At 40.2% G+C, this 20,505-nt stretch overlaps 1 protein-coding gene across 1 annotated transcript in view; it reads left to right on the forward strand.

Moving 5' to 3' along the window:
* Positions 1-4,987: 4,987 nt before the first annotated feature.
* LOC123667084 (glypican-6) overlaps positions 4,988-20,505 on the forward strand; it is a 62,615-nt gene continuing 47,097 nt past the window's right edge. The window contains exon 1 of the mRNA XM_045601076.1: positions 4,988-5,028. The gene's annotated coding sequence lies outside the window, so the exon portion shown is untranslated. The remainder of the gene's footprint in view (positions 5,029-20,505) is intronic.

Here is a 20,505-nt window from a genome sequence, read left to right on the forward strand (position 1 = left end):
AAAGACATTATTTTTAAATATAGTAACTTAGTAAGTATTTACTTTCCTCTAAAAAAAATATATCCAAATAAACTCCATACAGATTTAGTTAACATTCCATCTTCAAATTTAAAATTCTTAGATTGCTATAATTATAAATTATAAGGACATTGAATCTTACCATGAGTCGATAACCGACTAAACTATAAAACTAAAACTACGACTGTAGTTGACGTGGGAATCGATCGCCAAAATAGTTAATGGATAAGTTGACGAATGGTTGACCGACAGTTGACCGAGAAAGCAAACCAAAATAAATAAAACGATAACTTATCACTACAATAAACATTAAAAACGCTTTAATTAAACAAAATTAAATAATTTCTCGAGAATTATCAGAATAATTTAGTTATCTCCATGTTCAAAATACACGCAAAGTTGCAAGAACAAAGAGAATTAAACTAATTTACTTTTTTAATCTATAAGGTATTTAGATTGTAAAACTTACGCGTTGTTTACAGTAATCCAAATGTTTATTTTGTCGACAAGACGGCGAGGTTAAAGAAATGTAAGAAAGTGGGTGGTATATTGTACGGCGAAAGAAATTTACCTACTAAATCATACAGACACTTTGGATCGGACGTTTGTTTATAACAGATGCGCGATTAAAACTTTTTTCCGGTGCGAGTTCAAACTAGCGCAACTAGATTGGGTCAAACACAATCAAAAGAAATTTGACTAGACACACACACAAACACGTATACACGCACAATAATTATGTATCATAGTCATATAGCTATTGATTTAGAGGAAAAAGTAAGCTAGTAATAAATGTTATTTGAGTGCATAGGTACGTCATTTGCTAAATAAACTATCTTAAAAAGTATCAAAACTGTAGCACAGCCTTATCTATATATAAATATATATTAAAATGAATAGATATTTTTAGATTTGATAATTAACCAAAGTTCTAAATCAACTTAGTAAATGAAAATAACATCACAGATAAAACAATAAAATCGGATATTTTTTTATAAGCCGTTAAATTTAGCCCTTAAAACTGTAATAGCTGTGAACATTTAAAAAGCAATCCGGACGATCGTAAACGTGTGATCGAGCCCTTCGGATTCGTCACGGCCCTTCAAATCCGGCAAATATTAAAATATCAAAAGGCTGTGGCTACGCGTTATAGTATGCAGTCGTTTCAGATCCATCCCCAATTTCTGTGTTTGGTTTAAGATCTAAGATGAAGCGTACACATACAAAAGAAAAGCAGTTTATTCAAATTTTGTCCATTCACTCACAAATTCATTAGATTGAATGATTTTAATAGTGCATTAATGTCCCAATTGTAGGATAGGTTCTTTGATATCACGTACTAGTGGACATTTGCATATATTTTTTTACCAGCGTTGACGTTGATGGTTACTGCTCTGATTACATGTGTCATAAGACGACGTGCGAATAAATAGAAAACTTTATACATCAATTATGGTTTTGTGTGATAATAATACTCGCTAGCTCGCTTCAACCTACCGCAGTACACTGCTGGACACAGGCGTTCCCGAATTTTGCGCCAAAGTTCCCGGTTCTCCGCAGTCCTCATCCAGCCCACACCGGAGATCTTGCGTAGATCATTGGCTCAATGGGCTGGAGGGCATCCCACACTGCGGGCGTCGACACGAATAATAATACTATAATAATATGAAACACTTCCTACAAATATGTTGACGTATAAACGGTTAGAAACTAATGTCATTTTAATAGGGATTATAAAATCAGAAAATATTACTGTAAAATAATATAGCAGTTATATTTCAATCCACACATGATCATTCATTTCGTTTCATCATTCGTCAATCAAAACCATACGCAATCAACATCAATTCAATTATTTAACAAAAACGCTCAGTAATCATAACTTGAACCACCATTTTAATTGAGACTGACCCCATCAACTAATTAAACAACGCATATTCGACCTTATAACTCAGACGTAGCTATTAAAATCGTTTAAAACATCGTAAATTGGATTCAGTTTATCCCGCGTCGTTGACAGTGAGCACGACTCACACAATAACGCTTCCGAAATTCAAATCGATTTACTTTAATCAAGATTGTATTGTTCAAAACAGTATTGTATTGTAAAACTTTTAACACTTATTGACGGATACCGTATTGTGACCGCTGTATCTATAGAATACACAAATATTTTATATAATGTGTAATTATATTTAACGAAATTCATAATTTGTGTTAGTTGAATGAGTTATAGCACAATTTGAATTTTTGAAGTCAAACTTTTTTACTCACGCTTGACTTGGGGATTAATCTGGTAAATGCGTGACGAGAGCGTTACGAAAAGTGTGATCGGGCGAGGCGAACGGAAGTTGAGAGGGAGATATAAGTTAATGAAGATAGAAAGAGAGTTACGTTAAGTTTTACTTCAGTCGTGTAGTCTAAAGCATGCTCGTTTTTTTTTTTTTTTTGACGGTACGTTATTAGTGAATCGTTAAGGAATTGTTTCTATAAAATTAAATCTGTGTTGATATTGTTACATAGCCTTGTTATCAAAAAGTCCAACTACTACTATAAATAAGAAAGTTTGGTTCAATGTTTGTTACACTCTCACGTACAAATTACCAAACCGATTACAATTAAGCTCGGTAGGTAGACAGCAGAAGATTTAAAATAAGTCATAGGCTACATTTTATCTTGACAGTTGATCGGGAAAGTTACGCAGGTAAAACCGTAAGGTTTCGATAGATATTTTAAAGGACTATATGTAACTGACTTTATAATACTTTTTTTGCTTAAGATTTCACTCACGTAAGTACACTGTAATTTTAACCCAATGTACATAAAGAAATAGTCAATCATGGGGTCTACGAGAATCTAACCAAACATAATCTCCAGGGCGTAGAGTAAGGAGTATATTTATAGATGTGTTCGTAGATCGATGGGGCTGATCGTGAGGGTGCGACCTTCAAAGCACAAATAAGTTTAAACATCCGCCCGAGGGGGGTTTATTGCATTACGGTACCGGGGATGAGTAGGAAACGCCAATGTAGTGAATATGGTAGAATTCTAAGAGCCGAATGATTTATTTTGCGATTTTATTTACGCAGCTATTAATAAAATGCTGAAATTACCTTTCAATCGCGAATAAAAACTAGTCTATGTTTAATCATGTGTGTCTGTCTCTCTAATTTTTTTTATGTCACTAGGTCGGCAAACAAGCGTACGGCTCACCTGATGGTAAGCGATTACCGTAGCTTATAGACACCTGCAAAACCAGAAGCATCGCAAGCCCGTTGCCGACCCAATCCCCAATCCCCCCAGGATCCTAAATCTGGATTAAAAAGAAAAACGAAAATAAAATACAAATGGACAAGGAAGACAGTCACATAAAAAAAATATCGAAGTCAATTCGTTATTTTATAGCATTTTAAAACAGTTATGTTTTAAAATAACAAGATAAAACCCAACTTATTTGGTTACTAGAACAATGAGATGAGATTTTCTAAATAATTTTCATAAACAAAACGTTGCAAGAAAATAATTGAAAAAAGCTCATAAACCGATTTGAAGATTACGCATAAAATGTCAAGTTGCCAACTCCATGTAGCCGAATGTATTAAATTACGTGTTTGTTCAACGCAGCACCGAACTTTTGCCAAACAACCGGTCATTATCGGGTCGTTACTACCTATTATTCGAAAATTTACTATCTTTTCGTTTTAACTTAAACTTTGAGATCAACAAAATCACAGCGACAATGGTTGATAGAAATCTAAAGTGTCATGTGTCATGTCATAAGTCGAAAACATGTATTCAAGTCAAGTTGAAAATTCTATTCTTTATTTAATTTGACTTCGAAAGCACATTGGAATGGTCAGTTTTTATTTTATATATTACTAGAATTTTATATATAAAATTAGGTCGGTAAACAAGCGTACGGCTCACCTAAGCGATTGCCGTAGCTTATAGACGCCTGCAACACCAAAAGCATCGCTAACGCGTTGCCTTTAATTATTTAGCTGTGATCTTCTGTAAGGTCGGGATACTACCCCAGTCGGGCTGCTCCATATTTGAGCAAGAAATTTCCTGCTGTGCCCTATCTCATTGACAATACTCCGTTTAAAAATGTGTATTAGTTATTGATAATGTGATTATCCGGTTCGAAATGTATCTTCTGCTATAAAGAACAGGCAAGAAACTACAGTTACTCCTTTAAAAGTCTTCAATTCATTGCTGAGTCATTATAAATATAATCGTATGTCCTGTATGAAACCGAGCCTTCCTAAGACCGCACATCTATAGCTAACCCTTGCGCTTCTTTAAAAAACTTAATAGTAATAAATTTAATTGCATTTATGTCAAATAGCCTGGGTTTTAGGCCATAAAATGTCATTGCACGTTTCACAGAATTATAGCACAAAGCTATAAATGTCAAGTTATCAGACGAGTGTGGTAAAACCGTTAGGATCATTTGGTCCCTAGTTTCAAATGATACAAGTGTGTCAAATAAACAACATGTTTTTATCAATATCCAGCAGTTGAAATATTATATATCTCCAGACATTAATCGCTTCCATACTCGGCGAAGTTGCCATTACAAGATTCTTAAATAGGCCGTGAAAGTACTAGGAAGTTACAGATAAATAAATAAATAAATATTTATAACATATACACACGGTCGTCTGTTCCTACGGTAAGCAACTTAATGCTTGTGTAATAGGTAACAGTCGACTGATATAGCTATTTTTTTAAAGGTACATAGATGATTATTCCATACCCAGTTTTATCCGCGTTGAATTCTAGTACCAATTATATTAATAAATATTTATAAATTTATATATAATTTTTAACACTTAATTTTTTTTTTTGTTCCAGATGTCGATGGACTATGTGTAAACAAGGGTTGCTGCGGCAAGGGGGCGCGCTTGAAACTAATGGAACAAGCGCGCACACAGCTCGAAGGCGCCCTGCGCAGTGAACTTACAAAATTAGCAGACATACTGTCTAATAGGGCGAAGCGTTTTGACGGTAAGTTGAAAAATTCACATTTAAAGTTATGGCAGTTAATTCTGATTCTGTTGTTACAATTGTCACAGCAGATTGGCTGATGCGAAATATGAGTCATGGGCTCAATCACCGCACATGACAAAATATTTGTGTAGGTAATACAAATGTTTATCGTGGTCTGTTATCGATCAGTTCCTTCTTGAATTTTAATATGACTTTTCATTCTCTTACTACCGGATATAGTTACTTAATATAGCTTAGGGCTACTTTTATCGAAAAATAAAATCAGTAAATAAATAAAAGGTTAAAACAGGTTAACTTTTCGTTTATGAACATTTTTAATTATATACAAATTTATTTTCATTAAATTGTTAAGTAAAGTAAAACCGAAATTAGATAGATTAAACAAGATATAGATACGAGATTTAATCTATATTTATTAAATAAATTGTAGTCAGAACATTTTGAAATGCCGTCAAACTACTTCAACTTGTTAGGAAATGTTCTCATTATATTTATTCCGCCTACAGGATACTTTGAATTATCTCAACGAGATCTACTTCTGAAATATTTGTTTGGTTATAATGCTGTGATGTAGACAGTAGTTTGTTTTATTTAACACCGGATTTACTGAACTACTTTACCTACCTATTAATAAATTTATTTATTTATATTTATTTGCAAAAATAAATATAAATAAATAAATTTATAATATATAATAAATATTTATATATTATAATTTGCTTTTTATAAATGAATAAATGTTCATACATCACTTATTACACCGCCAATATATCATCTCCTTTGCCCTAAGGTTGCCTGGGAGAGATTGCTTTTAAGCAATAAGGCCGCCTTTTGTATATTTTATTACTAATAATTGTTAATGTTGCTCGTTTATTTTATTTCTTGTTTGGTGTACAATAAAGTGTAAATAAATAAATAAATAATGCATCATTTAATAAATGCAATTTTTTGTAAATTCAATGAGAAAAAAATGACAATGTCTAAAACTGTCAATATCATTACTGCGTTAATTCGTTAGCTGGTGTCAAATTTAGACTCATTCGCAATACATTACTTCGCCTTATTGCAGACTTAGGACGCAAGTAAAATAGAGTAAGAAACATTGTATACGCTTCAGCCTGTAATATCCCATGACTGGACATAGGCCTCTTTCTCCACGTAGGAGAAGGATCAGAGCTTAATCCACCACGCTGCTCCAATGCATTGTATATTTGCTAATAATTTCTCATATTAATAACAGGTACTTACCTTTTGATTTGTAGTCATTGAATACATACATCGTTTTCTATATTGATTCATATTTCACAAAACACATGTACATTGATTGATTGAAGGAGTAAGCGGTCGCTTATAAATAGACGGGTGACTGCGCTCGGGTTATCGCGAGAAAAGTGTACTTATGCGGACTTTACCACTTCTGGGTTACTATGTGTATAAAAATAAAAGAAAAATCTTTGTACGTGACTTATGGTTCTGCAAATAGTTGTTGTATAATATCGATTGTTTGACTTTTTTATATTTATTTTAAGTGACTAAGAAAATTGTTCACCTATTGTACAATATAAATGCATATCGCTAAAATGCATGAATAATGGAATAAACCTATGAAATAATATATCGAAATTTGTATAATCTATAATATAAAAATGAGTCGCTGAATGTGTTGCTAAGCGCAAAACTCGAGAACGGTTGGACCGATTTCGCTAATTCTTTTTTTAAAATATTCCTTGAAGTACGAGGATGGTTCTTACGGAGAGAAAAATTCTAAAAAAAAAAAAAATTAATAAAATTAAAGAATCGACTGTTAGGCGATACGAAGTTCGCCGGGTCAGCTAGTGGTTTATAAATAATGTCTTTATTGACTTTTGCTTAAGGGTTTTTAACCCAAACTATCTGCTTCGTCGAGAATTGCGCCGTACGACGGTATCTAGCAGATAAAAGCATAGTAGCAACGCGCGCAGGGTACAGCTAGTTTTTTATACGATTGAGATTTTGCAATTGATTTTGTTTCTTAATTACCTTACAGGTTAAACCTAAGTGTTAGCATATACTTTGACCAGAAGTAGGTACATATATGCTACCAATTACTTCACTGTATTTAAATCAAAAATAAACTTTTATTTCTTTTAGATATACATAATTTAAAGCATAAAATTGAGACATTTATGAATCGGGATTCCTTCAAAATGAAAAACCTTACTTTAGTTGGATTCTATCTTAATGTTGGAATAATCTTAGTAGCACTTTAAGTGGGAATCAAAATCAATCGCATTAACGGAACCTTTGTCACTAGTACACCAGAAACATCAATGCATTAGAATTAGTAACATTCCGCACTGACTGATGACGCGACTGTTTCCCATCAGTCAGTGTGAAGTGCTACGTGTACGACGAGAGTAAACAAGCAACAAGTTGCGCGTGAGTTCTTAATCGACGTGAGAGTTCGGAAATGAGTGAGACCCAATGTTTCGAAAGTGGACGAATCAATATTGAATGTTAGAACGGTTCGCTTTTATTTTGTTTCGTTGTCTTGTTATGAAAGCTGTCAACATAATTATATCAAAGTGTTATAATTTGTAGGGCCCATATCTTTTTTAGTATCTCCGGAGGCAATATGGACAAACTTTTTGAGTATTCTTAGTCTAATAACTATAGTTGAGTATTCTTAGTCTAATAAGTATAGTCTAATAACTATAATTAACTATAATTCTACATATAATGTGACAAGAGGTAAGCAAACCCATAATTTTTTTAAATCTTACTATAATCGTGATCATACTTTGTAAAAATGTTATGTATACGAAATTTTGGGAATATGAATGTTTTTAATTCTCTTACGCAAAAACTACTAAAGTGAAGAAACGCCTCCTCAAGGAAAGAGAATGGGAAGTTAGACAAGTAAACCCGCAATGAAGTTATTCTCCATAAAAAAAAGTATGGTTTAAGCCAACGTTCTGCTCATTAAGTCTAAGAAGCATATATATACAAGAATACTTACAAGAAATGATTAGAACAGCCTAAATTTTCTTACAGTCTAATTCAAGCCAATTTAATTACTAAATTCTAGATGGTTAAATTATTTTCAATTATATTTGTATTTGCCAAAAATGGCGGTTACTTTAGCACGACTTTTACAAATACTCTTTATAAAGATGTGGAAATATTTATCTTTGATAAGGCAGGTCGCCTGTAGCGCTTCCTCGATACCGCTCTACCGCTGTATACGGCATGTAAAGGTGCCATTACTTATAACTAGGAACGTTGTTGCATGACTTTATGCCATTTGTTGTTAAGGAATACGTAACGAAGTTAGCCATTTGGTCAAAGAACGAGGTATTCTTGGAATATTATTGTAGTTATTAACCTACCCTCGTCCTTTGACTAGTGTATACTGCCATTCTTCAAAGTGGAGTGTGATGGTAAAACAAAAAATTCATATATTGGTCTTAGCAACTCAGAAACCTATATACGATAAAGGACATACAGACAAACATTCATTTATATATATATATATATATTTATATATATATATAGAAGAGTATCCAGTATCCTAGCCCGTAGTATATATAATCTCATATTTATCCCAGATTCATTAGAATGTAATGCGAAGCTAAATAAATTAAACAGACATCAGACGGACAAAAATAAAGACGATAGTAATAATTTGTATTCAGCATCGACTAGTCTACCCTTGAACGCCTACTATACCCTTAAACTTTTTTTTTATGTTCAATGTATAGAACGAGATCTTATACAGCTTTAATATAAATATAGTTAACAAGCATTTGATAAGATTACTCTAATAAAATTTTAATTGAATGCAATCTTTGCGTATTGTTCAACGTCCCGTGAGTCACATTTTATTCTTAACACGTTGGTTTTTTATTGTAAAACCCGATGAGCTAATCCCTATAAATAGCTACATGACTTGTTCATTAAAAAAAAACATTCATTATTATTATAAATATATCAATGAAATTAACCACATTTATTATTATATATGCAAATGCAATAAAAAATGCTTAGCGTATTTAACAAATTTGATAACAATTTAGAATTTTTTTTGAGTTATTTGTTACTCGTTTTACACGTCTATACAACTTGGTAACAATATATAATTAAAATTTAAAACAATCAGCTCGCATTACCCTCAAGATGCAGTTGTCGGCCTAATCGCTAAACAGCGTTTGCATCCAGGATTTTTTTAATGCGGTATCTAACCATGACAGATGTTACTTTTAAGTCAGAAGCAAAAATTATTTAAATTTTTAGTAGATTGAATTTCTAACTTTCCAGAATATAAAAAGTAACTTTCTGTTGAGAAAGAAACTTCATGAAATTTTAACTATATTAAAACGCCTTTCAGCAATTCGATAACAAACAAATCATTCCAAGTATTACTCGCGAAAAGATTTTTATTTCCATCGTCGTTGTGTACACAGTACAGACTTTGTCTAGACACGAGATTCATACCATCCTTTTTAACCGCTTCAATGAGAAATCCAGACATACATTATTATGATCGTGTCCGGTCAATTAATATAATGGCAAAGTTTTCTCACTGCCGCATAACTTTCGTTCTGCTTGTAAGCAATCAAGCCATATTCGGAGGGTAGTCCCGTACGCCACAATTAGCTCCGTTTAGCGAGACGATACGATGTCGATTGACGACTCGAGATGTGGGGGAAATTTATTTAAAAATTTATTTTAATGATTCATCGGTTATATTAATTTTATTTTTAACAAAAGTGTATAAAAATCATTTTTTAGAATTTTCATTTTGAGGTATATATCATCAATACAGCCTATACAGTCCACTGCTGGACATAGGCCTCCACAAGTTCACGCCAAAAACAACGTGAACTCATGTGTTTTGCCCATAGTCACCACGCTGGGCAGGCGGGTTGGTGACCGTGAAGTGAGGTATATATATATATATTGCCATACATCATACAAAACAGCCCCAGAAGGATTTACTCTTGTATTTGGGATTCTGGAATACACAAAACAAACATCTGTAGACAAACATTAGTTATGGCCAAGGCTTCGAAGCAATCTAAATAAGATTTTAAGTTTTACAACACCATTGAACAAATAACGCTACTTAGGCATTGTTAGTGATGAGCAAAGCAAGACTAAGACCAATTTTGCTCATCACCAGACATTGTTGATACCTTATCCATATTAAATATATTTAATTCTTTTGTAACCATTCAAAATCAAAATAATCAGTAACAATATCCTATCAACAATAGCAGGTAAACGTTCACGATTAAAATCCAACAAAATACCTCGACGTAAGATATAAATGTCAACAAATACAATCGTGTCGTGTCCAGTAAACAGCCGTCCCTTGTTTGGCGAGGCGCCCGGGGCCCGTTCTGTAGCAATTACCAGCGTCGGCCAGCGGGAAGCTGAACTTATGTATTATGTACGAAGTCTGCTACTAGGTGATGTCCTTCTTTTAATACAAGAAATTGTCACCAAAATTAACAATACACATTACTGCAAATAACTAAAGTTGAATAATTTATTGGACAAGTACAGAACATGGTCCTCCCGTGCCCATGTGAGAGTGAGTTGCTGTAAAATATCCGAAACGTTGGACATTTAAAAGACTTAATAAACAAGTTAGTACAGAAAGATGTCCAAAGGCTCTATTATCTCTAGAAGAGCTATCCATACCATATAATTAAGTTCAATAAAAAAGGAGAACAGCCAGACCTCGACAAACGATAATATGGCTTTTACCAACACAAACATTTGTCAGGAGTCCCGCGAGGTTAGTTTAACACAATTCTTGTAACCACTGAGCGAGCCGACGTCGACTAAAAGTGTATAAATTTTTGATATCATAGAAGTTATAATTAAACTACCTTGTAATCTATTTCCTTTTGTCAAAAATGTTATATAAAAACCTACGTAGATGTTAGTTGAGCTTTGCTTTCATGACGAGCTATAACCCGCAGTAAAGCAGCCTGTTATATAAAGCTCTGATCCTTCTCCTACATCGAGAATAAGGCCTATGCTCAGCAGTGGGATGTTACACGCTGAATCGTCTAAAATATCATAACACTTGTATATGATGTTATGTGAAATATGTCGTTCCTTTATAAGAAGGCTTTCTAACTAAAACATAATGAACAGAATGAATCCTCGCAATATATGTAAGCACATAATTTCCGGACCGAAATTACCAAAATATTTACAAAAAATATATATATATAAAGCAGTACGGAGCTTTCTACCTAGCCCTATTACTAGTCTTATATATAAAATTCTCGTGTCACAATGTTAGTTATTATACTCCTAGGTCTGGCAATCGGCCAACATCTATTTATCATACCCCAAATTTATAAAGGGTAGGTTTTTTTTTTTTAAATAAATGTCACTAGGTCGGCAAACAAGCGTACGGCTCACCTGATGGTAAGCGATTACCGTAGCTTATAGACGCCTGCAACACCAGAAGCATCGCAAGCGCGTTGCCGACCCAATCCCCAATCCCCCCAGGAGCTCTGGTCACCTTACTCACCAACAGGAACACAATACTACTTAAAAACAGTATTATTTTGCTGTGATCTTCTGTAAGGTCGAGGTACTACCCCAGTCGGGCTGCTCCATATTTTGAGCAGGAAATTCCTGCTGTGCCCTACCTCAGTTAAAATGGGTGATTAAGGAGGTTAATAACATATATGGCAAAACAACTTTTGTGGGGTCACCTAGTTTTATATAAAAATTAGAAAAACATTGATAAAACTACATCACTAAATGTTATCGAATCCACACACCTTTAGGTTTGATACCACAGTGGTAAACATCGCAAAATATCAAAAAACGCCATCGTAAAGATGCCATTAAGATTTTTAAACGAACTTAAAGCGAAGCAAGCATCTGCTTTTTATCTTTCCATCTCTCATCGGGAATGAAGATGCACGTGTTAATGTATATTTGGAACGCATTACGTTTTAAAATCACCAGACATTGTTTAACCTACTTTAAAATTTTACATTGTACAGAAATATTAATTATCTAGAAATTTTACAACATGTAATTTCTTTGTTGTTAGGTGTTATTTTATTTTTAATGGATATCGAAAGCCGACTAAGACTGTTGCAGCGTTCTGCGGTCATTTTCACCAGTTTCTGAAAAAAAAAATTGAAACAATTTATCTGGTATCTTATGATATCGTACAGGTAAAAAAAAATTATACTTCATTTTGTCTTTAACTTTATTCATCAAAAATTTCTATTTGAAATTTGTGAAACCAAGTTATAGTTGGGTAGTTGAGTTTAAATCGGGTCCAATTTTTTTTCGTTTCAATAAAATTCCGTTCATCAGGTGCATCAACTTTATTATTTATTTTTATTTATTTAAATTATTTATTCAATAAATACACCAATACAAGAGTGTACAAAGGACGGGCTTAACGCTAATGCATTTTCTACCAGCCAACCTTGGTATGTGCAAGAAAGTAAAGCGTGTAGATGTACAATAAAAAAAACACATAATATAATATAATCATTACATATCATAACATAATACTAATAATATAATATACTTTATAAGGTATTCATCACAGCAGCCTTTCGCAGTCCTCTACTGGACATAGGCCTCCACAAGTTCAGCCCAAAAATGACGTGAACTCATGTGTTTTGCCCATAGTCACGACGTATTAAAATACTGTAATTATTGAGTCTTATGTTTAATTCATATTAAGGTGCAATATAACTTGCGTCCATTTGAACTATAGTATAGAACGGTCATCCCGTTAGCAAAGCATCTATGCAGTCGGTATTTGTGTTAAATATTTGCACGGTTTCGATTGACTTCGAGAAGCGTTCAATAAATACCTTTCGAAATATATCTCATTTGTGTTATTTCCTTTTAATATAGTGTATTTTTTTTTTGTTATATAGGTTTTTAGATGACACCTCTGCTGGAACGTTGGTTATATGATATTTTGAGGAAGTAGGCTGATTTTTGTTTTTAGTACCAACAACTATATAATTAATCGGTCACCAACCCGCCTGCCCAGCGTGGTGACTATGGGCAAAACACATGAGTTCACGCTATTTTTGGCGTAAACTTATGGGGGCCAATGTCCAGCAGTGGACTGTGATAGGCTGTAATGAATGAATGAATGAATGAACTATATAATTAAAATGCATCGCTGATTCTGTTGCTGATGCAAAACTCAAGAATCAATTTTAGCCGATTTTTTTAACTGGACGCCAAGTTGTTTGAAAATTCGTTATAAGACGTTTTACATAAATTGGGTGAATTGTTTATAATAAATAAATATCTACACAATACACACGCGGTCGTCTGTTCCTAAAGTAAGCAACTTAATGTTTGTGTTATAGGTAATAGCCGACTGGTATGTGCTGTGTGGCTACGGCACTAAAGAATTTAGCCACCCCCTCTCTTCCCGTGGGTGTCGTAAGAGGCGACTAAGGGAAAACAAGGTTCCACAACCACCTTGGAACTTAAGAAGCCGACCAATGGCGGGATAACCATCCAACCGCTGGCTTTGAAATACACAGGCCAAAGACGGGCAGCAGCGTCTTCGGTGCGACAAAGCCAGTACTGCGGTCACCAACCCGCCTGCCCAGCATGGTGACTATGGGCAAAACACATGAGTTCACGTTAATTTTGGCGTAAACTTGTGAAGGCCTATGTCCAGCAGTGGACTGTATAGGCTGTAATGATGATAGCTACATATTTTTTTTTTCGATAAACATACTTATAAATAATACATATATAAATATATAAATAACAACCCAGACTCGGGGTGGGAATCGAACCCACAACCCTCGAATCAGAAAGCAGTGTCACTACAAACTGCGCCAACGGGCTAGTCAAATGGTAGAGAATGCAGTTATCGTTTTAGATATTGCATCGTTTCATTCTCGAAAACTTGACAAAGCACCTGCAAATTATCTCGCAAACAAGACATTGAATGACGACAGTCGAAAAGCTTGTGAAGTATTTATGTTAAAGTTGCAACTTTTTAATTTCGTTAAACAAAACAAAGATCCATCTCACTCTGTCAATGTCAGAAATGTGCGAGAGACATACTCATTACTCGTTTGTTAAAAAAAAAACAGACTATAGGCGATTAAACATTTTGACCATGTCGTATAAACTGTGTCAGACCGTATTTCATTCTCCCGTATTTCGGATATATTATTATAACATTTAGTAATCAATAGCAAATTCCATGCGCACTGCAGAACGTAATTATAAATAATAATAGTTCGTAGGTAGATTGCAATTTTTTCTCTTTCCCAGTAAGTAACAATGCAACGGCGCTGGGGAGAGTAATTACAGGCGAGGGACATAACACCCTCTTCCCTACGCTCGTGTACTTTCTGTGTTGCTGTCTATACATTTTTTTTCTCTATTTCTCTGATATAATTTTTATCTGTGTTGTAACAAAAAAAGGCTTCAATTTACATTAAACTAATTAATCGATAAGTTTAGTACAATACACATTATTATAACTCAAAAAGTCACACGAGAAGTATCAGTTTCGATTAAAAAAAGAAATAATGAAAATCGGTACCTTTTTTTTTTTTTTTTTTAACGTGGGGAAAATCCATCATGGATACCCTCCAGCGCGGGGGCGCCAGAGGGTTATGTCAGACTCCTACTGACTAAAAATCACCACGTGTTAGCAGTCATCCGCCTGGGTGGGGCGAGAGGGGTCGCGCTAGCATTCGCCACCTCGCCTCAGCGGTGGGCCCGGACAAAGCTTCCGGGCCCCGGCATGATGGTGGGGTGACCTCGCTCACAACAAGGCCACCCCTCAGACGTATGGGGTCGTGTCGTCCGGCCGGCCGAAGTCCCCCGACTATCGGCCGCCGACCCCACTATTACGAGGGGGGGAGGAGGTGGGCAAACCGCCTTCTCCTTGCCCCCGTACGTCTGCGCCGGAGTGGGCCAGCAGAGGCGTCTTCCTCTCTGCCCGCTCCGCGGTCTCCTTCTGCGTCATTACCTCTTCGCAGAAGGAGACCACCGCCTGCCACAATCTCTCGCTGTCAAGCATGGCCTTTACGACACTCGGCAGCGAGAGATCCCGTCCGAGAACCACTGAAAGCGTGCGCCGCTGCGATTCCCAAGTGGCGCACGCCTCCAGTGTGTGGAGCGCCGTATCTTCTGGCGCTCCACACTCGTGGCAGGCTGGAGTCGCCTCCCGTCTCGCGATTTGGTGCAGGTACTTACCGAAGCACCCATGTCCGGAAAGCACCTGCACCAGACGGAAGGTCAGCGGCCCGAACCGCCGCCTCACCCACTTCCGGAGGACCGGCTTCACTGCGTCCACCGTCCACTGCCCGGGGACTGGCGAAGCCAAGTCCTCCGTCCACCGCCGCAACAGGGTGTCCTGTGCCAGCCTCTGCATGCGTGTGAGCTCCTCCCACGTAGGAGACTCCCCCCGGGATCTCCTCGCCGCCACAAAATGATATGTTTCGGCGAGGATCTCCGCCTGCAGTTCCCAGGGGGGATCGCCGGCCAGCACGCACGCCGCCGTCCAGGACACCGGTAACCGCGTATCGCCCTCGTCGCGATGACCCGCTGCGGCCGTCGCAGCTGGATTTTGTTTGCGCGACCGAGGGCGTCCGCCCAGATGGGAGCCCCGTACATGGCCATACTCCGGATGACCCCGGAGTACAGCCGACGGCAATGGGCACTTGGACCACCCACATTCGGCAGCAGCCTTCCCAGTGAGGCGGCGGCTTTCACGACTCTTGGGGCTAGCTCTGCAAAATGAGCCCCAAAAGCCCACCTCCCGTCCAGGGTGAGACCCAGGTACCTCATCTGGGTCCCCACCCGGACCGAAACCCCATCCACAGTCACCCGCGTACCTGGACGGGGTCCCCCTCGAGGCCCATGGAACAGTAGGGCCTCGGTCTTCGTCAGGGCACCTTCCAGCCCCAGGGCTCGTATACGGCCGACCACAAGTGTTGCGCCAGCCGTGGCCAACCGCATTACTTCCGCGAGGTCCCTTCCTTTAGCCACGACTAGGGTGTTGTCGGCGTAGCACGAGACCCGCACACTTGCGGGCAACGTGCCCCGAAGCACCCAGTCGTAGCCGATGTTCCACAGGAGCGGTCCCAGCACTGACCCCTGTGGAACTCCGCACGAGACACGACGTCGCCGCAGACCGTCGCGCCCTGGCAATAGGACCTCGCGACCCTGGAGGTTGTCGCCCAGCAGCGTCCGCAGATACAGAGGCACCCGGTGGTAGCGGAGTGCCTCCAGTATCGTCGCGTGTGGTAGGCTGTTAAAGGCGTTGGCGATGTCAAGCGAGACAGCCAACGCCTTCTCCCCGTCGCGGACCGCCGCCTTCGTCCATCTTTTAAGCCAGAGCAGGGCGTCTAATGTGGACCGCCCCGCTCTGAACCCGTACTGGGCCTCGGATAACCCGGGCTCAGTTCCCTCCAGGTGCCGGACGACACGGGAAGCCACAACTCTTTCCAGGAGTTTGCCCGCGTCATCCAGCAGGACGATGGGCCTGTATGCGGAGGGCGAGTCGACGGGTCGCCCCTCCTTCCGCAACAGGCACAGCCGTCCCTTCTTCCACGGCTTCGGGAATCGCCCAGAGGCGAGGCAAGCGCTAAACAACTCTCGAAGCCAGTCACCCATCTCCTGGAGGGCGATTCCCAGCACCTGGTCCGGGATGCCGTCCGGGCCGGGCGCAGTCCTCTTTCCATGCAGGCGGCGGACTGCGCCTCCGACACAGGCGGAATGGAGCCCTCGTCTAGCTCCTCGACGAGAGGGGAAACGTCCATGAGCGGGGGGGTGTGGTTGGGGTCTCTTGCGGGGAAAAGCCCGCCCAATACCCTGTTCATGACCACGGGGTCCAACGACTCTGCGACCGGGGGCGTCTGGTGCCGGAAGTTTTTCCGGGCAGCCTTGTACGGACGCCCCCATGGATCCCTGTCGAGGCTCGCCAGGGCTTCGTTGAAGGCTTGTGACTTGGCCTTGACGATGGCCAGCTGTAGTTTGCGCTTGGCGTCGCGGTACGCCTCGTATAGCTGGCGCTCGACCTCCAACTCCACGGCTGGCATCTGCTCGTCTGTCCGGCCGTGGCGTCGCCTCCTACAGTGTCCGTAGGGTCGCCTTGCCGCTGTGCAGGCGGCTCGGAGTTCCGCGATCTCCGAGCTCCACCAATAGACCCCACGGCGTTCGGGACGGTGCCGGCACCTCGGCATGGCCGCGTCGCACACGGCCGTCACCGCATCGCGGAAGTGGTCCGCCGCAATGTCTACCTCTGGGTGCATAGGAGTAGCGGACCACAATTGGACGATCGCCGCTTCCTTCGCCAACTCCACGTCGAGGTGGGTGACGGCCCAGCGCGGAAATTGCAACGCCGCGTGCCGAGGCGCACCTCGGCTGTGGGAGCTGGAAACCTCGAACCTCACGTACTTGTGATCCGAGAGAGTCTCCACCTCCGACAGCACTCTCCAAGTTTGCACACGTGCGGCGATGGACGGGGAAGCGAACGATACGTCCACCACGGACCCCCCGTTGTGTCGCACGCACGTGTGGGCCGACCCCGTGTTTAACAGGGTCAAGCCCGCAGTGACTGCCCACTCCCTGACCACTTCCCCGCGAGAGTCAGTGAAGGGTTTGCCCCAGTCCCGGGCCTTGGCGTTCAGGTCGCCGAGGAGGACGACCTGACGTGGTGCCTGTCTTCCAACCGCAGCGACTAGGAGGTCTAAGAAGGCCTCCAGCTCCGCTACGGTTTTGTTGGGGGAGAAGTATGCGCCCACCACAGCATACTCTCCCCACTTGGCCACCACGTACCCGGGTCCCCTCTCTTCGACTGAGAAGGGGAGGCTGCCGTCATTGGATCGACTCAATGGCAACGGTGCCGTTCAGGTCCGCAGCCCAACAAGGGTGTGAGCTAGGAACGAAGTACGGTTCCGCCGCCACTGCCACGTCTATGCGCCACTGCGCTAAGGCCTGCATGAGCAGATCTTGGGCCTGGGCGCAGTGGTTCAGGTTCGCCTGGAGGAAGTTTATTTATTTATTTATTTATTTATTTATTTATTCCATCATACATCTAACATTACAGGATATTATCCTAATGCGTTAGTGTCGTTGTCGGTTTAAACACATGTCATATGAAGATACAAATATAAAAATTGACATCACATTCAATTCCATTATTTCATTTAACAAAATAAAACTAAGTTATTATTAAAAATTCACAATACATAGTCAAATTACATAATCTATATTAATAAAAACTATAATAATTTCGTCAATTTAATAATTTTCATTAAAAATAAAATAAATTAATACCAATAAATAAATTTAAGCCTAGTCAGTAAAAATAAAATCCAATTAAATACATGATAAAAATGCAATTAATACAATAAAATAAAATATCAAAATATACAAATTTGAAAAATAGTCAATAAAACATAATTAAAATTACATAACTCATAAAAAATGAAATTCGTCGAACTATAAAAGGAAAGTATAATATAAATGTCAAAACAAATAAAACCGATTTCAATTTAATTTGTATGAGACGACTCCAGTTACGACCCTCGTGAACTCGTTCAGTGTGCAACTGAATAAGTCAATTCTGTCGGCCACTATGTTAAGCGTGCGTATAGCTCGTGTTAGCGGGGCGTCACGCAACAAGTTGGTGCGTGCCCGGGGTAGTGCCAGGAGGCTGGGGCGTCGTCTCCGCTGCACCGCGTTGTCCACCGCGCACAGCCTGAGTTCTTTGAGAATAGCTGGATTGTCCGTTTCACCGCGTAGAACCTTCCACATGTACGTAGCAAGGGAGACTTCGCGCCTGGTTTCCAACGTGCTGTACCCCACCATGCCTAAAACGAACAAGGTAGGGTACAGCAACGGATAACCAGGGTATACCCCATATAACTTCCGGTACAGAACTCGAGCAAATTTGTTCTGTATCCGCTCTACCATTGCTTTATATTTGATCTCACTCGGGGCCCACACAACCGAGCTACACTCCAAATGACTCTTCACCAAGGCATCATATAAGGCCCGGAGAGCTTTAAAGTTGTCAAAGCCAACCGATTGCCGTAATATGAAGCCAAGGTTCCGGTACGCTTTTTTGCATACCCCGACTATATGTTCCCGAAAGTTGAGATCAGCGGTGAACCGGACACCCAGATCTTTAACCTCGGAGACGCGCTGCAGTGGCTCGCCTTCGATGTGGTACGGGTGATGTCGTGGACAGCGCGCGCGGCTGAAAGACAACACGGAGCACTTAGCCACGTTAAAGTATAATTTGTTATCGTGGCTCCACCTTACAACCCTGTCTATATCCCGCTGCAGTTTGATGTGATCCGAGGTGTCGCCCACTTCGCGTACTAATTTCAGATCGTCAGCAAATAAAAGGCACGTCGACTCATGGATCACCTCCGGTAGATCGTTTACCATAATGATAAATTGGAGGGGACCTAAATTACTGCCCTGGCTGACTCCTGATCTTGTCCAGTACTGTTCCGAATAGTGCCCGCCACAGTCGACGTACTGACGCCTGTCCCGCAGATAACTGGCATAGAAGGCCAGCGTATGAGGCGTGCACCCCACAGCCGCCAGCTTTGAGAGCAGGACGTCATTATCAACTGTATCGAACGCCTTCCGGAAATCGAAGTAGGCGACGTCCACCTGCCCCCCGGCATCGACCACTGGCCACACCTGTGCCATCAAATGCAGCAGGTTCCCGGATGTCCCTCGTCCAGGACGAAACCCGTGCTGTGCATCAGACAACCGGGCTCTCACCTGCGCATACAATGAGGTATGAATTGCCGACTCAAATATCTTGGCCGGTGCGCTCAGAAGTGCCACTGGTCGATAGTCGCTTGGTTCTGGACCACCTCGTCCCTTTGGGACCGGCACCACTCGTGTTAGCTTCCACCTGTCGGGAAACGTAGCAGTTGCGAGACAGGCATTAAAAACATGCAACAGCGGCTCCTCCAACACGAAACGACAGTCCTTGAGGATGAAGGGTGGAATGCCATCCGGTCCAACGGAGCGCTTCGGTGGCAGCCGCGCCAGCGCCCGACACACATCTGCCTGAGTCAGGCGCGTCAACTGCACGTACCCGCTGCCACTCACCGTAGCGCTGACTGCTGAAACATCCAGTCGTGGTGGCTCTGGATTATAAACGGAATGGAAAAACTGTGCAAACATCGTTGCACATTCCTGATCCGAGAGTGCAAGTCCATTCTGTACTAATTCATACCGCCTAGAAGTACCCCTTTTCGCCCTTATGTAATCCCAAAATGCTTTTGGATCCGAAGCGAGGGTGTCCTGTACTCTGTATCGGTATCGGTCGTGAGCAAGCGCGGTGTCCGCCTTTACTCTCGCCCTGTACCGAGAGAACGCTTCGTAATCTTTCGGTGATTTACTAATTTTATATGTTTTATGTAAATTGTATTTTATCTGTATATTTTTAATTAATTTCGACGTATACCATAC

This window comes from Melitaea cinxia, chromosome 2, assembly GCF_905220565.1.
Source record: "Melitaea cinxia chromosome 2, ilMelCinx1.1, whole genome shotgun sequence".
NCBI classification, from domain to species: Eukaryota; Metazoa; Arthropoda; class Insecta; order Lepidoptera; family Nymphalidae; genus Melitaea; species Melitaea cinxia.